Source organism: Chlorocebus sabaeus, chromosome 11, assembly GCF_047675955.1.
Source record: "Chlorocebus sabaeus isolate Y175 chromosome 11, mChlSab1.0.hap1, whole genome shotgun sequence".
NCBI classification, from domain to species: Eukaryota; Metazoa; Chordata; class Mammalia; order Primates; family Cercopithecidae; genus Chlorocebus; species Chlorocebus sabaeus.
Window position 1 is genome coordinate 14727372 of NC_132914.1, and position 20697 is coordinate 14748068.

At 43.6% G+C, this 20697-nt stretch overlaps 1 protein-coding gene across 2 annotated transcripts in view; it reads right to left on the bottom strand.

Annotated features, from left to right (window-relative positions):
- GRIN2B (glutamate ionotropic receptor NMDA type subunit 2B) overlaps positions 1–20390 on the bottom strand; it is a 432541-nt gene extending 412151 nt beyond the window's left edge. Inside the window, exons 1-3 of one of the 2 annotated variants that reach the window (XM_037990318.2) lie at positions 20295–20390; positions 19718–19951; positions 18301–18727 (exon numbers count right to left, since the gene is read on the bottom strand). The gene's annotated coding sequence lies outside the window, so the exon portion shown is untranslated. Of the gene's footprint in view, positions 1–18300; positions 18728–19717; positions 19980–20294 lie in introns of those variants that run through there. The other variant, XM_007967728.3, reaches the window with a different exon arrangement.
- Positions 20391–20697: the final 307 nt, after the last annotated feature.

Sequence of the window (20697 nt, forward strand, 5' to 3'; positions counted from 1 at the left end):
AATGGTTTTTCATTCATATTCTCAAATTCTCTCTCATACACACACACGTGCACACACACACACATGCACACACGCACACACACGTGCACAGAGCTGGCTCTTCCACACAGTGAGCGGCAGGGAGCACGGCTTTGCTTGGCAGCTGCTTCTTCCTCCAGCTGCATCTGGGCTTGAACCCAACTGCACCGAGAAACCAGGCAGGAGCAGAGGGAGGCTCACACTCTTCTTGTCTCCACACCTACCTCATGCCCAACCCTGATTCCAATACCAAAGGGAGATCAAGACCCAATACCTTAAATATATACCATCCCTTCTCCCATGGAAATAGAAGGGCTTCACAAAGATCAATATTTCCACCAGCCTGCAGTTATTCAATTCAGATTTTAGCAAATTGCATTCGTTTTGTATAAAATTAACCCTGAATTGCCTATGCTATGAGTAGGCACCATACTACAAGTAACCTAAAACCAGCAACAATTCAAAAGTGATTTATATTTGCCACTTGAATGCTTGACATTCTGTGAACTCATAATGCTTAATTCCTTCCCAAAATGTCTGTTTGCCACCATTTACAGGCAGGAGTGAGACAAAGAGATGTACACCAAGCAAATATCTGCCTGGCAGAGGATTGGATTATCATAGTGACCGTAACACCCAAACAAGCCTTGGAGGCTGGCAGGCGGGCGGGCTGGCTGACCTCCACGAAGAGGTCACAAAAACTCCCTGGAGTCCAGACAGAACTTCCCAGGGGGGCAGAGCAACTGTCGCTTTCTGATTCTCCCACAGAAGCGTGCCAAAATTGCTGCCACCTCATCATCCGCTAGGCGAGGAAGGAGGAAGGGTGATAGGCACTGTCCCCCCCTGGGGAATGCAGTTAGCCAGACCCTCTGTCTGCACCCGTCTCCCCCTGCCGTCAGAGAAGGCAGACCTCCTTTCATCCCACTCATTCGCCACCTCTTCCTTCTACCCTGTTTTTCTCATCCTTCCTCTTCCTTTTTTCTCTCCCTCGCTAGTTTTTTCCTCCTTAACACACAGGTGGAGAAATAGCAGAGAAGCTGATGGAAGTTCAGGTCCTGGCTATGGCACTGTCCTCTTCTTCCTTTCATCAGTGTCACCCTCTCTTTTTTTAAAATTTCCCTCTTTCCTTGCTCCTGACATTCTCTCTAATAACCCAAGGCTCCCAGCCCTCAGATCTCTCTGGATCGCCCCCTTGGACGCACCTAATTTCTGGGCTTATTCTGTAACACTCCTAATTTCCTCAGGCGGTCCTAGGAACTGAGTTTCATACACTTTACTCCATCTCCCTCATCAGCAGAAATGAACGCACCCAGCTTCTGCAATTCTCCTCGGCACGACAGCTGTAGTGGAGGATCGTTGAGGCACAGGCTGGGGTAGGCATTTATGTAAGAAAAATAAAAGAAGATGGAGAAGGCCAGCAAGGACCATCCCTTTTGCTTTTTCCTACCCTACTGAGAAATCGGCAGTGTTACTCACAGGATATGGACAAGAGAGGCAGGGAGCTCAGTTCCAGGTGCTTTACATACTTCACCTCATCTAACCTTCACATAACCTGCATTTTACAGCAGAGGAAAAGCTGGCAGTCAAAAGTTGAAATGCCTTACCCAAAGTCACTCGGTGGCAATTCCAGGATTCTGAACTCAAGTCCCTTTGACATCAAAAACCCAGCTTTTGACTCCCACAGGCTGCCTCGCTGGGGAGTGGTATTGGGGCTCTCATCTTTACTTCTGGATGTTGACTATTCAAGACCTAGACTTGCATTGGTGTAAAACCCACAGCAGTACCAGCCCAGAATCTTGAGGGTGCCAGGACTCAGCTGTCCTTGTAAGGCACTGCTTGGTACCCAGGAGAAAAAAGAGACAAATCTCCCATGGTGGGAAAAGTAAAGAGACAATCCACTGAATATCAACTTTGAGAGGGGAGGAGAACCTTACAAGAAATTTTAAGAAATCTTCACCCTGGGGTCCCAATGGAGACTTAATCTCTGACTGTTGCTAGAATTTGTTCTCAGGGCCTTAGACAAGAGTCAGAGTCCATTAGGGCAGACTGGGAGGTGGCTAACATAGCAGAGAATTATAAAGAAAGCTAGTATTCCTCTATTCCAATATCTGTATCACATTCATCCCTTCCTAAGTACTTGCGTCCCCCATCCCTGGGTGGTCACGTTGGCTCACCCGTGTCTGGGCCAGATAGCCGGGCTCCTACATTCCTTGATTTCTACCACCTTAAAGACACCATCAATTCTGCCTTCTTCTCTAGATATTTTTGCCCAAATCTCAGCTCCTGGTTTGTGTGAGCTCTTGGAGGATAGGCATTACATTTGATTCCACAGCAAAGAGGCCCTGCCCTTGGCCACAAACCTTCATAAATGTCCTATAAATGAATCCATGCAGCGGGTTAATCTTCAAAGACAAAAAAGTCAGGATTGCAAGGAAAAGCTGTTCTCCAAAGTCTTCACCTTCTAGAGACAAGTAACTAGAGGAATATATGCCCAGGTGTACCCTGGACACATGGTCCAGAGCAAGGGCTCTTAACCTGCCACTCATAGATTGGCTTCAGGGATCCTAAGTGCCCTAACAATCCTTCATGTGGAAATTGAGGCATTGGCACAAAAGTTGATTTTTCAGAGAGGAGGATCCAGAACATTAATTTTAGGAATTGCTACTTAAATGCATGGAATAAAGGTCAGGGTAGAAGTGGGAAGGCAGCAAAGATGAAGTGGATTTGGGGGTCAAGGAGGGCATCACGGACTTCACAGGCTGTAAGCCAGGCTGTTTGTGTCAGCAGCGGTGCAAAGCTTACTCGCAGAACACCTCATTCCTCAGACAGGAGCTCAGCCTTCTTTGTTCAGACCTGAGAAGCTGGCACAGTACTTAACTGTTCCCACCTTTGTTGAGAATGTTAATATAGGTTGGGTCCAAGCCCCCCCAGGTGAGAACCACATAGCATCTTTGGCATTGCCTTAGCTGGCAGCCACTGCCGTCACTCCATTTTGAGTGCCATCTATTTAACCCACCCCATTTTCCCTGTTTAGAAAGTAGAATCTCAGGATAAGCCAGATCGCAAACTTTTCTTACTTTTCCTTAATTACATATATCAGTTTCTTGCAGCCTGCCAAGCCTGAAATTCTCACAGAGCCCCAGATCTAATATGATTTGTTCTTTAAAAAGTAATCAACCCAAATGTTCATCAGTGACAGACTGGATTAAGAAAATGTGGCACATATACACCATGGAATACTATGCAGCCATAAAAAAGGATGAGTTTGTGTCCTTTGTAGAGATATGGATGCAGCTGGAAACCATCATTCTTAGCAAACTATCACAAGAACAGAAAACCAAACACCGCATGTTCTCACTCATAGGTGGGAACTGAACATTGAGATCACTTGGACTCGGGAAGGGGAACATCACACACTGGGGCCTATCATGGGGGGGGAGGGGGGAGGGATTGCATTGGGAGTTATACCTGATGTAAATGACGAGTTGATGGGTGCAGCACACCAACATGGCACAAGTATACATATGTAACAAACCTGCACATTATGCACATGTACCCTAGAACTTAAAGTATAATAATAATAATAAAAATAAAAAATAAAAAAATAAAAAATAAAAATAAAATAAAAATAAAAATAAAATTAAAAAAAAAAAGTTATTTTGAGGGTTCCTAGCCCTGGTCTCTTTAAGGTAACTGATACGTTTGACATTTTTGCAACCCAGTATTTGTGCTTATGAGTTTGTAATTTCTAGCCATCATCTCTTTTTTCAAAGAAGGTTATTCGCTGGCTCTCAGAGATCTTTCCAGTCCTCTGTGTTTTTCCCAAATGGCAGCCTTTGGCCCTGCACTGGCCACTTCTTTGTTAAAGACATTTTAGAATCTGTCATGAAGACCTGGGGTTATTTGTCATATTCTCCTTAATTAATGTTTTAAAATCCTCTCCAATTTTATATTGGTCTTGTGTTCCCTAACTCATGCTAGAATCCAGATTATACACCATATATATATATATACACACACACACACACACATATGTGTGTGATTGTATGTGAGTAAACAGTTCCCATTTATATTTCTAAGAAATTAAAGATATGCTTCTTGTTCTTATGAAGATGGCTTTTACTGCTTTCCCTTTAATTCCTCATATAGCTAAAGTTTTTCATTTTCTATTTCCTAATCATCTTTTCTAAATATAAAAATGACACGCTTTATTGTGGAAATTTTGGAAAGATAGAGAGGTAAAATGGTAATAATTCCCTTGCTCCTAAAGTCTTAAATCTTTTGCATGATATGTCAATCTTCCTTCTCAGATTTCACAACTTTTACCATTTCTGAAGATGCCTACCTGCCCACTGAAGTGGCTTTCTTTTTAGAATAAGCCCTTTGTTTATCTGAGCAGGCTTCCTCCAGACTTTCTCATCTAGGAGAGCAAGCTGCTCTCCTAAACTATCTCAAGGCACCTGCAGAGGAGAAAAAGCCCCAGACACGAGATTCAGAAAACCTGGGCTTGAATTCTAGCTTTTTCTTCCTCTTGACTGCATAATTTTGGGCAATCATTAGAGCACTTTATATCACTAGAGTACTTTGTACCTCAATTTCCTCACCTTTAAAATAGGGAAAATAGTTCATGCCCAGAATTCCTCTTGGTGAGTTCTTGGGAAGACCAAATAATGTATGAGGAAGACAGTATATATGAGAAAACTATTGACACACTATCAAGCTTTAGAAACGTAAGTGATTGATGTTATTGCATCCGATTTGGTTTGTCTTTACCTCTGCTGCCTTCCTTCATTGAAAACCTTCCTTTTCTTTCTCAAATTTTGGCTTGTTTAATTTTCCTTACAGTTTTTCATGTGTGATCAGTTCGTGGTGACTTTGTCCTAAGCTCACTTGAACCTGTAAATCCTCAATTAATTGGTTTCCATTTGTATCTTCTGCATTTTTGCACTAAAAATTCATGTTCTCTAAATATTCTAGAAACATGGCACCTCATGGCCAGATTGTCTTTTCTTGCCAGGTGTAATCTGATGAGATACTCAAAGAAGTCAGTCTTGATCTGGAAGCTTCTAATTCAGAAATGACTGCTGGCCCTCTACATGGGACAACTAAGCGTCACACTGCACCACCCAAACTAGCTCTGATTGGATACCTAGTAGGTTGGGAACAGGGTAAGTCACAGTAGTTAATATTTCTGCAATGCCTACTCTGTGACAAATATTGTTCAAACTGAAATAACTCACCTGATTCTCATAACAACTCTAAAAACCCAGAATTATTAATACTCCATTTGATGGATAAGGAATCTGATAGCACAGAGAAATAAAGACATTTGCCCAATACATGAACAAGGGTCAGAACATAAACCCAGGCAGTACGACTCCTGAGTTCTTGCTCAGGAGAAAAACCACTGTTTTCTGCCTCTGCCATGTTACACTGCAGAAAGAAAGGTGGAGAAGACAGTGGCGGGGAAAATGTAAAAAACCCAAAGATGACAGCAAAGGAGCTGAGGAAGTACAAGTGCTGAAAACACAACCCATTTCACCCTCTGCATAACTCAACAATTACATTAATTACACTCCTGTGCATTTCTGGAAGACTGTCCTGGTTGTGTCCTATAGCTAATGAGTACATCAGAAGAAAGAGGTCCACAAATCATTCACAGAAGTCCAGGTCCTAACCACCTTTCGAATCCTGCTGTGCACCCTTCTCTTTCTCCACTCTCTTCATTACGTAGAACCAGACATGCAGTATGTTTCCTTTAAGTCTCTGAGCATCAAGTCAACCATAAACATTTACTACAAAGCTTAGAGCAGAGTTTAAGAGTGTGAACTTGAGCCAAAGCACCCGGTTCAAATCCTGGTTGTGCCATTTAAGCAAAGAAAGCTTTTAACGCCTTCATGTCTTGGTATCCTCGTCTGTGAAATGCAGATAAACTTACATACCTCTATGGGTGTTTGAAAGGGTTAAATTGGTCAATTCATGGAAAGCACTAAGCACAGAACCGGTAGGTGCTCACAACAAAGTAGCAGCCATCTACTAAACATCTATGGTGTGCCAGCATTCTGTTAGGCACACACTGGGACATGAGGATGGATGCTGTTTCTCCCCTTGAGAAACTCACATCGGGAGGTGGGATGGATAGAGACATGACAGCAGTCCTTTCACATCCCAGGGTGGGCTAAGAGAGCAGGAAGAGGGCAGTGATTCCAGTCTGTGGGCGACAGGAAGACCTGGAGCTGAGGATCCCTGAGCTGAAACTTGCAGGCACGAGGGGAGGTGGGGAGGGCACTGCAGTCAGAGCAAGAGGCATGAGCAAAGGCCTGGAGTGTAAATCAGCCTTTCACAGTATCCCTTGCCCCTGCCTGTGTCACCATCTCCATCTCTTTGCTTCTTGGATCATGTAAAGATAAAAGATAAGCCTGGAAAAAACAGTTTCACACATAAAGCTAGAAAGATTAGTTTTGCTCTCCTTTCTGACAAGTATTTATCTAGTTTTCTCAATAAAATACTGTGAAAGAGAAGCTGGGAAGGAGACATAGACCAAAGATTAAAAACCGCAGGTCACAATGCCTAGGTGCCACTCTGCATTCAGAATGCTGCGTACCTCACCACTCATGGCATGTCTTGCCCATTAAATATTTTCCATTTTCTTCTTCACTGAGAGTGGATATATTAAATTCAAGGCCACATAATACATTGAAAACTGGCTATTTGGAGCAGGATGCAGTTATTAATTATTATTTCATACTGCACATATGTATATTACAATTATATTATGGTTGAGGAGATTTTTTACATTTCCTCATTCGATCCACAAAATGACATCTTTAGGGGGGGTCAACATAACTGGCTCCCCTAAAGACCTCATTTTACAGATGAGGAAGTGAGTTCAGCAAGGTCGTATAGCTTGCCTGAGTCACACAGTGCTGGCCAGGGTGGGGCTGAGATGGGATCTGGTCAACAGGGCCAAAGACCAGTGCCTCTCTCCTCAATTCCACCTTGCTTCAAATTACTGAAAAACCTTTTTAAAACATGCATGTGGTAAAGCTAAGGCACTCCATGTGGCACCAATATATATCCTCTTTCATAATAGAAAAAAAAAGATATGGGGAATTTAACCTTTGTATTTTACATTTATTTTCTATAAAACTGTCCTCCGAGTTAATTGTTGATATAGATATTTGAAACAAAACTAGCTCACTTATATCCTTTTTGGAATTTCCTCTTTAACAATGATGACCCCTGTTAATAGTAAAATCCAAGCACAAAGCAGTACTTACGACTGCCATTCTCTTGCACTTAACCATCAGTCTCTTTTCAAAGGAGTAGTTTGCAAATGGGTTTGAGAAAAAAATAGAAAACAAGAAAATGGAGAATATTCAAAATGTCCAAGATTACATGATCAGAGAGAAGTGGATTGTTCCTTCCCTCTTAGAGGAACCAGAGTCTTCAAGTTCAGAGGTGAAATATACTTACAGAATAGTAGGAGTAGGTTAAGATGATGATGCCCAGGCCTTAGCCATATGTGAAATGAATGAGATGCTCATGGCCAGTACCATGAGTTTCTCATCCTCATCCTCACTGAATTAAATTAAGGTCCAGAAATCAGCTATTTTGTAGGGATCCATTTTTCCAGTTTTAAACAACTTTGCCTTTTACCAACAGCAAAGCCCCAAGAGAAGGGATCTAGAAGAAAATCACTTTAGCTGAAGTTTCCAAGTACATGCTGTTTATAAGTTCCACTACATGCAACATAAACCTTTATCTTTTTTAACATGGAAGCAACTCTAATTTAAAGAGTCAGGGGTTAGAATCGGAAGATGTAAGTTGGAATCCTGGCTTGCTCCTTATAGCTGTGTAACGTTCAGCTCTCTAATTCTCACTCAGTTTATCTGAGAAACAGAAATAATGTCAGCCTTGCGGTGAGGATTAAGTGAAATAATGTGCATTAACATAATCTAGAATATAATGGGCATAATCTAGAATACAAATTTCAATAGAAATTTGTCTCAAGCAAAGGCAAGGCAATTCCTTATAAATAACTATATTTAGACTGACAGCAATAATTCTTAGCATTTTCATTCCATTTCTTATCTTTAAATGATACACAAATTCTGATTACATAATTCCAGGACCTTCTCATTCCTTTTCCTAATCTCTGTCTCAGTTGCATAAATGCAGACTTATCAATAAACTGGATTGCCTGCAATGGTTACTGAAAGATCATTCATGAGTTTCAGTGTCAAACTTGAATTTCATGTTGAAAGCAAAGCAACTCTGTCAATGGGTACATAATAAAAAGGAGAGGTTGAGAAGGTAACCATGATCTCATTTACTCCAGACAGTCCAGGCTGGAGTGCAGTGGTGCAATCTCGACTCAGTGCGACCTCCGCCTCCCAGGTTCAATCAATTCTCCTGCCTCAGCCTCCCAAGTAGCTGGGAGTACAGGCACCTGCCACCGCACCCGGCTAATTTTTGTATTTTTAGTAGAGACAGGGTTTCACCATCTTGGCCAGGCTGGTCTCGAACTCCTGACCTCTTGATCCACCTGCCTCGGCCTGTCAAGGGAGAGTTCACTTCTAGCTGGGGAGATCAAGTAAGACTTCATGGTGGAGCCTGCCTTAGAGATGAGCCTTGAGGAATGAACAGTATTTACATGGAACTTGAAAGGAGGGGCAACAGCATAATTAGTGATGAGAGAGAGCTTTTTGAAGAAATGTCCATATCAAACACAATGTGAAAGGAAGCTCAAAGAACTGAGGCACAAAGGAATAAGTATATTTTCACTTCATCAGCCTAAAGCTGGCACTAAAGATACTTTCATCTATTCAACTCTAGTAAATCTCACCCAAAGCATTAAGAGGTGCTTGGATGGCGAGGAAATGGAAACATAAAAGATATAAACATATCAGCTTTATCTTCAATGCACATTCATTTCCATCATCATCTTTACCAACAACCAACATTTTCTGAGCACTGACCATGTGCAGAGAGCACTCTGCTAACCACTGAGGACATAAAATGACAAAGACATAAATCTTGTCCTCACAGGAAAATAAAAAATTAATAAATTTGATCACTGTAACAAATTTGATCACTTTTAAACAAAAGTGATTTCTCTTCCACATGCAGGCTCTAAACACACACACACACACACACATCCAGTATTTCTTTCTTCAAAAATCCAAAGGGTAGCATTCTCGTACTCAGGAAAGATCTTTCAAATCTGAGCACCTATATTTGGCCAGGGTAGAATTTCTTCCGCAGTCCTTCTTCCTATGTGAACTGAAGGCAAAACCAGGATAACAGATGTAAACAAAATCAAATAAAAACTGAAATATTCTCCATTCCCCTTTGAGCTCAGAAACAATTCTGGAGCCTCTAACAAGGTGATAAGAGGAAGAACCACGCATCACAAAGATAGCAATTGTGATTCCACAGAACTCACCGATGAAACTGATCTGCATGGTAACAAACTCCAGGGTAAAGGCTGCAGTAGCTCTATAATTTGTATGTTTTGCCTATGTGGGGCCAGCCAGCAGATATTTGAAAATTCAAATCAAGGAGTATGCGTCTTTGTTTTCTCCTAAATATTTAGGCCTCACACCACCACACAGCCCACCAAACACCACTGAGTCCAAACCACACTCATACTCTTTCTCTTTTATCTTCAGTGGCTATTAGCAGCTGTCCAAAAGAGAAGTAGTGTGTTTACTCTTTTATAGTTTGTCTTTTTAAAGACACAGATTCATAAATCTCGGCTTTTTTCTTGCCTCTGTACATTTAGGTTCATATTTATTTTAAAACGGGGAAGGGAGGAAGCCAAAAAGGAAGGATGTGAGAAAACTATTAACCCAGCCAGCCTAATAATCAGTGATTAAAGTTACAGTCAGAGAAGAACGACATCTTGATGCCTCCTACCCTCTTCCTCCTCTGCGTGCCTTTAATATTCCACTTCAGGCACTCAGAGGGAGGGCAACAGGGCTAGTGAATTCCAACTAGCACTCAGATAATTGCACCATTCACACCCCTTACCAGTCAATCAGGGTCTGCTTAGCCAGCCCCGTTTATTAATAGTTTTCCTACATTTACACTGTTACAAAGGACCGAAATGAGGTTTTCTCTCCGAAACAAGAAATGGGGCACCCTCAATAAAGACTAAGTGGAACAGAGGATGTTTGCAAAACCAAGAACCGCTCGCCCTATTTTGCAGCCACACCTGTTTTAAGGGTGTCAGGAAAACATTCTCCCTAAGTTTCCTAACTTTCAACACCAGGCCAGTGTTACTGTTGAGAGAGCTTCCCTTAATTCAAACACCAGTTCCATCCCTTGTGTGCAATCTGCAGACTAAGTACCATCATATCCCAACAGCATTTTTTTCTTTAACTTCTGACCCAGGGACGATCTACTAATCATAGAACAGTTTAACAGTGACAAGGTCTTACCTTCATGTTAAAATGCTAGTATAACATAATGTTTAGAGCTAACAGGTGCCTTGTCAATCATCTTGCCCAGTCGTTCTCAAATATTTCTGCACATTAGAATCCTCCAGGGAAGTTTTTAAAATGACCATTGCCTGAATCCCTCCATGAGAGATTTCAATTTAACTCTTTGGGGTAGGGTCTGAGCATGGGCATTATTCTTTTCTTTGTTTTTCTTGTCTAGTTTTTTGTATTTGTTTTTGTTTAAGTTCTGTGGATGATTCTGTTATTGAAGTGGAGTTCAAAATCACTGCTTCAGACTACTGTCACTTTATGGAAAGTAGAAAATTGAGGTCCAGAGTCAACCATTTGTACATGGTCACAAAATAAAGCAACACAAGCAGAATTAAATATAAGCTTCTGACTCCTAAGACCACCACCTCTTTCATTATCATGTAGGCAGCTACTGGACAGCTTGGAAAAACCTAACATTTTTAAAGACCCATTACATATAAAGAGAGAACTCCGGACTCTGATGCTATGTGGATGAGCAAATGCACACCACTGGCTGACTTAGGGCCATGCATTCCAAGGGGGCTCATGGGGGCAGGGCAGGGGAGAGGAAAGTACGGAAGTGAGGGTCAGTGGACGTGGCTGACCACATTATGTGGTTTTAGGCCACATGGCCAACCTTAGGACTATTTTAGCAGTTTTTAAAGGGTGGTTGTCAAGGAGGACAGGTAACCTCCAATAATCCAGACTGTCAGCATTATTGCTTTATTATCCTGCACCACGCACACAGACCACAGGCATTATTGTCCCTAAATTGCACACATTTAATGCATTTATGATTTGGGGGCCTACTATATTTAGTAGGTAAGTCACTGCACAAACATATCCATCCACACACAAGTCTAATATGCACAGGTGCTTGGGGTGTGTGTGGATTTGGATACATACCCAATACACTAATCTTGAATCCAAAGATACAAACTGCTGTGGCATCTGAGTGACCAGACTACGGCCCCTAGAAGGTGGGAGGATTAGTTAAGAATGTCGACCATTTTCACAGAGTACAATTAGCTATGGGAGAAAGAATGAGTGTCCTCACCTGAGCTTCAGGCTTCTTCTAAGACTCTCTTCTCCCTTCCTGTAACCACGTAGTGCTTTTATTCAGCCACTGTTTTTAAGTTCCCTCTCTTAAAAAGAAACAAGATCTGATTTCCTAAGAAATTCTATCCAGTTGAAGCCCTGAGTGGGTCTATATAAAGATTAATGGGAACTTTAAGCTTGACATTTCTTTTTAAAGAAAGAAATTTTCCGTCTGAGTGAGGCAGTGAGGAAAGACACAGAGGATGGCGTGTGGACGGCATAGTTTGCCGTTGATGAGTTGAGTAAGCAGTTCAGAGGGTTAATTCATTGAAACCTTAATTGTCTTAATCTAGGAAGCTCCTCTACTACAGGCTTTCCGCTCCCCATCAAGCTGGGCTCCAAGGAGGGCCAAAGCCCGTCGCTTCCCTCTCCTTCCAGGTCTGCCATTCCCAGAGAGCTGGCCCTGCTTCCCCTCCACCGCCTTCTCAGGGACCCTGGGCACAGCCTTATCACTGTGCCTCCCCTGCTCTGCCTCTCAAGTCCCCTTGGAATGCATGACTCTTAGGTCAGTCAATGGTGGGCATTTACTCACCCACATGTCTTCAGATCCAGGGTACTCTCTTTATATGTAATGGATCTTTAAAAAGTCATCAGGCTGAGCTTAGGTTTCTTCTGCTAATGAAACAAATACAAACCACACCATACAAAGAATGGTGAAAGTTTAGATAAATGTTTGGATAAGGAGCAGAAAAAGATACAAAATAAATTTAGGGAATCATCCATTTCAAGTCCATCTTCCCTTAGGCACCAATGCTATAGTTTAATCAAGAGGTGACTGAAGGTGTCTCCCCAACATCTCCACACCTGGACATCCCCAGGAGTAAAAACCTCGAAAATATCAAGCCACTCTAAATAGACTACCAAAGAGCATTTTGTGAATCCCCTGGGAATAATGGGATCCCTCTTCATCCATCACTCCCCTTTGCCATTACAGAAAGCAGCTGGTGTCTGAAGGGCATGGCAACTTTTTACCTTCCTACTCCAGAAACACATGGGCTAGGCTGGTCCTTCATTCTGAGTAGCTTGGCCTGGGCTAGGATCCAGGTTTCTCTTTGGACACAAACCAACTAACAGCTGTCCCTTTCCTTGTAATGGCCATCAATAGAGTTAGCTGCAATCCAGTGGTCTAAGATGAAAACTGTATCATTTGCTCATTCTAGAGGCAAGTCTAATAAACAAGGTTAGGATTTCACTAACTATAGAATCACGAAAGCAGAAATTAGAGCCTCTTCTTTCTTTTAAGAAGACCCTGGCTTTACTCTCTAACCTTGTCATTTGTAATCTGAAATTCCTAATCAAAGCAGCAGCAAATTCCTGTGTTGTTCTTTTCCTTGAGTTAAGGGATGCAAGGAAGAGCGGGAGGCTTGAGTTTTACACTAACTTTCCTCTTCATATGCTTTCTGTCCTCCTGAAATGACCTGTCTTTCCGTATCCTACAAATCTCCTATTTTTTCCTCAAGACATAATTTAAATGTTGACCCCTCCATGAAGCCCTCCTCGCTCTCCCAGGTTTCTCTCCCTTATAGACCTTACCTAAATATATGATTATCTCTTTATACATGTCCATACCACTAGATCCTGGGCTACTGGAAGGTACAGACAGAGCTAATTTTTTTTCATAGCACAATGTTCTTAACAAATCTTGTTGAATAACTGAGCAAAGCAAAAGACATGAAAATAAATGAAGTTAAAAGAACAGAATAGTGTAAAAAAGACTGAGACATTAATAAAAAGATAAACTAAAAAGCAGGAGGACATAAGAAGAAAAAGAAGAAAGAGAGGAATCAGTTATGAGAAGGACCAGAATAAGAGAGCACAGAATGAAGAGACAGCAGGCAAAAGATGTGCATAGGTGAAAGAGTGAAAGAAGAGAGGAGATGGATGAACTTAAATATACAGGTTTCTTTCTGATTTAAAAAACAAAACAAAACAAAAAGAAGTGCTGGAATCCCAAAAGTAGAATACAAGCACAACTGCCAATGGTCTGGTGCCGAGGCCACTAACCATGGTTTATAATTAAAAGCAGGGATGGTGTAGACCTGTGATGCATGGTCCAGCAACTCTGGTGTCAACTGATAGCTCAATAGAAATGCAAAATATGGAGCCCCAGCCCAGGTTTACTGAATTAGAATATGCATTTTCACAAAATCTCCAGATGATTTCAATATATGATAAGTTAGAGAAGCACTGATGTAGATATTTAAAATCCACAGATAACTCTGCATTTCACTCTAATCAATGGCATGGTGTACAAAGCACTGGCACTAAGAACTTATACAACCTTAGGAAAATCACTTAATGTCCCTGGATCTCAGTTTCTTTATTAAATGAGAAGTTCAGAGTAGATGATTTCTAAAGTGTCACATAGCTCTGATATTCTTGATCTCATCTAACAGCATAACTTTAACCCTTCCTAAACCCAACAGAACAAACAGGTAGCATCGTCGACTAATTAATATCTCACTTCCTTTCTCCGTTCATTTATTTAACATTTTCTGAGAATCTATTATGTGCTAGTCACTACGCTAAGTACAAATGATTCTAAGATGAATAAAACATCTCTCCCTGCCCTTGAGGAGCTCACAAAATTCTTAGGGAAACAGGGTGTATAAACAAAATCAGGATAAACTAAGAAGCATGAGCACATGTTGGTGAAGACTAGAAAGGAGGGCAATTCCACAGCCTGGGGCAGCCATGGAGAGTTTCAGCAAGGGGACAACGTAGACGTGCATGAGGTCCCTTCTCTGCCAACCTCTGCTGAAAGTGCTAAGAAGTGAAAAGACCAAAAATAAGGTGGAGAACATCAAGAAAACAACCAAAGGTTCATAAGCATGCCTTGCTGGGTTCACAATCCCCCAAAAGGTTCACAGCACAATGGATTCTGTGTAATGGCCACAGGCACCATTAATAGCCGCAGGTGAACCTCAGAAACCCACCTTCTCTGAGCTCTGCCTGCTCTTTCATCCCAACTACATTCTGTTCCAGCTTTGACCTCCTTCTGGAAGATAATATCAATTCAACCACTAATCTACTGTCCCTGGAGACTTCTTCTTGTGGTTGCAAAGAGGAGATGCACTTTAATAAATGCGAACAATTCATTAGACCAGTAACTCTTTGATCTATATTTATTTACAGTGAGAGACAATACTGGTATCCAGTCATGTGCACAGGAGCAGCGACTGGAAATGTAATTTTACTGAAAGGAAGAAATTTCTAGAATTCCTAAGGATGGGATAGAATGGCACCGAAGAAAAGGAGGAGCTTCATTTTTCCAGCTCAACCACTTTTGACTCCAACAAAATACACAAGATGAGTGCTTTTGTCGGCCCCAGTCCTCAATATTAAACACACAAGACTATCGTTTGGAAGAATAGTTTTCCCACCTTTAGAATGGTGAGTTCAACTCTGGCTTTTTTCTCTTCCCTAGCTTCTGCTTGCTGATTTGGGATTATGATTTCTTCCCATACAATTTGTCCTTTTACCTGTCTCCTTTTATAGTCCATCAATATTATTTATAGCCCATAAACATTAACAATTTTTTTTACCTTAACCTGTTAGTAGTATATATGTCACCTTCGTTTTCAGATTCTTAAACAAGAATATAGAAAAAAAAATCCTGTCCCTGAGGTTTATTGTATTCATGGGAAACCGAAAGAATATTTTACAAGGTAATATTGTGGCCAAGGAATGGATCAGCTCAGTCCTGTTTCTCCCAAACATGCCTCATTCCACCAGCCAATTTCAGTCCATTTGCCCACCTCCCAGGTACCCCCTGCCTCTCCCCACACAAGGCTGGGTGTGTGTACATGAAGGTCAAGGAAGACGGTCAAGATTCCAAAGCTATCTTTCTGGAGATAAACCAAGAACACAAAATCAAGGTTCCTGCTGTTCATCCCTTCTCCAGAGGAAGTCGCTCTTCTCAATCAGACTTAAAGAAAAGCACTTGGTGCGCAAAGTATTGAATAGAGGATTTTTTCTCTTTCCCCTCCTTTCCTGTCATTTTGCCTTCTTATTGATTCTCTCTGCCTGCGTCCATCCCTGGCAAAAAATGCATATATACATTAGCAAAGCAAGGATCTTCAGACAGACAGGCTTCCTAGGGATGGAAGCAATGGGAGAGGAAAAATTACATGTAACACCTAACTCTAAACTGCCACATCACTGTGTTCACAGATCCGCCATGCTCTGCCACACCTGAAACAGACATAGAAGATAACCATGTTGTTCAGCTTCTCTTGAAATCACCCACCTAATGTCCTTAACTGTGTCCTGGGAAGTCTTCATTTCCCATTATTATTATTTTTCTTAACTGCACATCATGGAGGCTCCTCGATTGAAATTAAATTTGCTCTTCCTCCCACCAGCAGCCACCTTTCTTTCCCATGTCACCCACACTGTAAGGGGGGTGGCAGAAGGAGAAAAGACAAAATAGAACCCAGTCAGCTCTGTGCTGTGAGGGGAAAAAGGGGGCGAGAACAATGCCCCTGAGATGGCTCAGAGCACCACTGAGTCACAGCCTCACAGAGACTGCCCGCGAGGATGGGGAACACCTGTCTCCTCATCAGGGTCTCCAAAATGGCTTTGGATGGTGAAAAGGCACAGACCACCTGTGGCGATTCCTCCTTGAATCTTAACAAGCCCTTTCCAATTGGATTACCTCTCCCTTCCCTTTATAGCTTCCCCACCCACTTTTTCCTCTCTTCCTCAACTCCCTCCCCTTTCCACCTCGCCTAGTCTTAGGGACAACTAATGATAGTCTGGAACCTGGCTTCATCCACTGGCATTCAAGAGAAATGAGGTAGCTGAGATCCTGTCAAACAGCATCCTTCTCAACCCCATCACCAACAAACAAACATTCCAAAGGACCTACTGGGTGTAGAGTACTGGTATTGTGGCACTGGGGATGCAAAAGGGGCCCTGTGCCCCATCAATGCCTCCTCTCCTTGTCCATTTGTATGTATGAAAGCATTGCACATGGAGCTGCCTTTCTCACCCATACCTCTTTTCTATTTTGAAGTCAAATTAAGAGTTCATCCTCCTACTTGGAGTGGAAGCAGATGGAGAATGAGCTCAGGTGTCTTTAAGGTGAGCACACGCCAGATAACCTCAGCTATTTGTAGACGTGGTGAGAACATGGTTCAAAGTGGGATCCCACCCTCTCACTCTGATTACACCATGGTTACAAAGTAGCATTTCAGCAGTAAAACTCAAAAGAATGAAACCCAGGGAAGGGGGATAGTGAATTTGGATTACATCTATCCTTTCTGGACAATGAAGAACGATCATCTATCATGTTGAGCGACAAAGATCTTTCACCACTTCCCCACATCCCTTTGGTATTTTGGATTATCAAAAAATTGTTGTTTTAAAATGCCAGAAAAAAAATGTGTGTGTGTTCGGGGGGTGGTAACACTTTTAGGAAAAATAATGATGCTAATGATTCTGCTACATATTTTTGGAGATCTTTATCCCAGCCTGATTCCTGCATTTAGACACCTTCGGAGTTCAGGGATATATGGTCAGTGGAGCAAGGAAAGGAGCAGTCCACTCACCATCATCGCCCTACAACCCATGAATGATCTGATTTTCTCAAGAGTTGTCTTGGATTGCATGAGTGACTAGCTGAAGAGTCATTAGCTAAGTCTTTTCCATTTCTCCTGCTATTTCTCTTTTCAAGTACATTAAAATACTGCCTAATCACATTTCACATATTGTAAAAATTGATGAAAGGGAAAATATTAAAGTATTAATTCCATTTTTGAGGGTACAAGACTAACACATGCAAACAGCACATCTCTTTGTTTAACACAAAGACTCACGTGTCGAATTCTGCACCCCTTCCACATGCACAGCATTTTAGAACTCTGCAAGATAGCCATTTTGCAAGAGTGTGGAAGTAACAGTTTGCTTGGAGGATGTGTGGGTATAAATAGATGTGTAGACAGAAGGAGAAATTTACAGCTCAAAAATAATAGCACAGGAAAAAATACAAATTAAAAGCAGAATATTGACAGAATTCCTCCTTTCCGAGCTTAAGATTTAAGTCCTTTAACCTGCAGCATCCTTCAAGTCCAGCTGTTCTTGGACCAGCCTGATCCCCACCTAGACCTACCCCTCTGCAATAGGCCTCCCGGGATCTCTGGGCCCAGTGTCAACCCTTTAGACAGCAAGTGGATTTCAGGGCAACAATCACAGTAATCTCAATCATTATTTTTATCTGTTTTAAAGGGCATAGAAAGGATGACTAGGAAGGTAAAGACAGGAGACAGGGAGAGAGGCATGAAGGTGACAAGGGGAATAAAGCCAACCTGGAAAAAAAAAAAAAGATTTCTAGATTCCCATAAAAATCGGAGCTTTAGCTCTGGGTGAATAAAATGCTATTTAACTGGAAAATCACACAGGTCTCCTGGCTGGCTATGTCGATATAGACACAGATACAGATACCCCTGATGCCATCCAACATCTTTTGTGCCTGCATACACCAATCCCCACTGCCCCCCAAAAGCCCAAAACCTGTTTGATGAGAGAATAAAAAGAAAAAACGTGGGAGATTTCCTCCTTTGTAATAAGCCTTTTCCCGAAAACAGCATTATTTTCATATCTTGTGACCTTTTCTTCCAAAAAGATCCACTTGAGGGACTCGAAGAGATAGATAAAAGGAGGAATCCCTACCCCAGGTGAGGAAAAAATAAAATAGAATTTGCCCTACCTTGGTTTGTAGAAGCCAAACCTCTAGACGGACAGATTAAGGGAGTGAGCATGTTGGGAATGTCCAGTCCCTTCTTCTCGCTTGCATATCCACATAAGAAAGACGAAGGATAAATGAACGGAAGATAATTTAAAATCCAATTTAGCGTCAATTTTGTTTTAATCTTGTGTCTTGAAGAGATGCAAATTCAAAAAAAAAGATTTAATTCAAAGGTAATTCAGGGTATGGAGAGCAGCTCACAATGCAGAATCCAGAGTAATTATTCCGTGTGCATGTGAGGTTAGTGGCTGGAATAGATTTTTAACGCTTCTTCTGGCAATTACGGTTTTTGGTTTTTGGAGCGTTAGTGGAGGAGGCTCTGTGTGGAGAAGCTGGGGGCCGGCTCCGTCCCTCGGTGGAGCATGGTCATTCCCAAAGCGTCCCCTTCCTAAGGGGGAAAAAGAGGCGGTCAGGGCTTGATTCGGGTGTCCCCCGGAGGGTGAGAAAAATGCATTCCGAAAAAGATATCAATTCGTTTTATGGAAAGGGGGGAGGAAACCCCGCATTTCCCACAGAGTGCACACGAGAGGAATTGAAAACAGCTGGTACCGGTCTATAAATAATTCAGAAAAGGTCTGGCTATACCATTCCTGGGACAGGCATGGATGAGAGGTGGGAAAGCTAACCTGAATGGAAGAGGAGAGAGGGAGGGAGCGAGCGAAGGAGGGAAGTGGGAAGGAAGGAGGAAAGGAGGGAGAAGCGGCACCATACAGCAACACACACTCACACACACGCAGAAACACAATTCCCACTTAACTCGCCAGCGAGTGCGGCCCCCAGCCCCATCTGCATTGCTGCTGACATGTCTGTCTCGCTCTCCCCATCGCCTCCAGCAGCAGCGCCGCCTCCCACCCCGGGCTTGTGCTGAATGGGTTCTGATTGTGCACGGGGTGCACACTGGGCATTTCTTGGAAGGGGCACACTGACACGCGCGCACACACGCCCCCGACGCGCACGCGCCCCGCGCGCACTCACACTCACCCCCGCGCACACTCACCCCCGCGCACACTCACGCTGCCGCCGCGCTGAGGTGCAGCGCACGGGGCTTCACCTGCAACGTGTCGATTGGACGGATGGGCGCGTGGGTCCAGCCTGGGGCGCCGCTGCCCTGCCTCTGTGCTAGGTGAGGGGATGAAACCCCCCAAAAGACCAGAGACAGCCCTACCCAGTCACAGCACCCCCTCCCCCCCCCAAAAAAAAAAAAAAAAAACCTTAAAAAAAGCCACGTCCAAATTAGCAAGTGCCGGGTTCTGCTGGATTTCAGAGCTTTACCTCATGCCAGGTTGGTTCACGGTTTCACGGCTTCGACCCTTTATCTGCCTGACACCCCCAAACCCCTACACTGGAAGGAGAGACTCCAAAGCCAATCTTTACGTACCGGCTCCGAGCGCCTCCGCGGTTGCAGTCTCCGGAGAGGGGTGGCCGGTGGCTGGGAATGGAGGATTTTCCTTTCCTGCAAAGCAGGATTAATGATCCGTCTCGGGGGTTTTGAAGTTCACGACTCTTCTTTGCAAGGCAAAAGGATATGCATTCGGACGCCAGCACTTCTGAATGGTGGTGATCAAGAATCACCCTGACGAGCACTCTCGATAGAGCGAAGCCCCGAGATTTCCTAGAGGTGAAGAAGCCGGAGGAAGTGGTTTTTGAAAGGGGGTGGGGGAAACCTTCCTTTCTCAAAAAGAGGTGGGGGGTGGGGGGTGGAGAGGCAGGAGCCCAGATTCCAGTTGGTGAGGATCGGAGCCGGGGGAAGGGAAGCGGGCGGGGGCAGGCTGTGCAAGTCAACCGCGCGGCAGCCGGAGAGGGAGAGCAGGAGGGGAGGAGGGGAGCGTCAGAAAAATGGGTATTAATCACCGGGGACGGGGGGAGGCGCGGGGAGCGCGGGTTGCCTGGTCTGGATTTGGGTCTCACACTCAAAAACGTGCCGCGCACACACACAGACACACACACCCCCCTACCTCTCACACCCTGGCTCCGGTGGGAGGAGAAACCCACGAAGCTGGGGAAGATGCTGCTTCTGCTCCCAGGGGCGGATGTGAGCGCGCGTGTCCTCTTTCTCCACACCCCCCACCCCACCCCACCCCCAAGCCCCTGCACCCCCTCACTCCTCTTGCTAAGACTCTGAAGGAGGCAGCTTCCCACGTCATGTGCTGGGGAAGTGGGGTAGGAAGGGGGACGGAATGGGGAAGAAGCTTAGCTCGAGTCCGTGGCGCCTCCTCCCGGTCACAGCGGGGAACAGCACCGAGGGAGAGCGGCTCAGGGGCGAGGGGCGCTAGACAGTGTCCCCCGTGGGCGGCCGCGCGGGCTGCGGAAAGCATCTTTAAGGGGGAGCTGTAGTTCGAAATCGAAGGCCCTTTTATT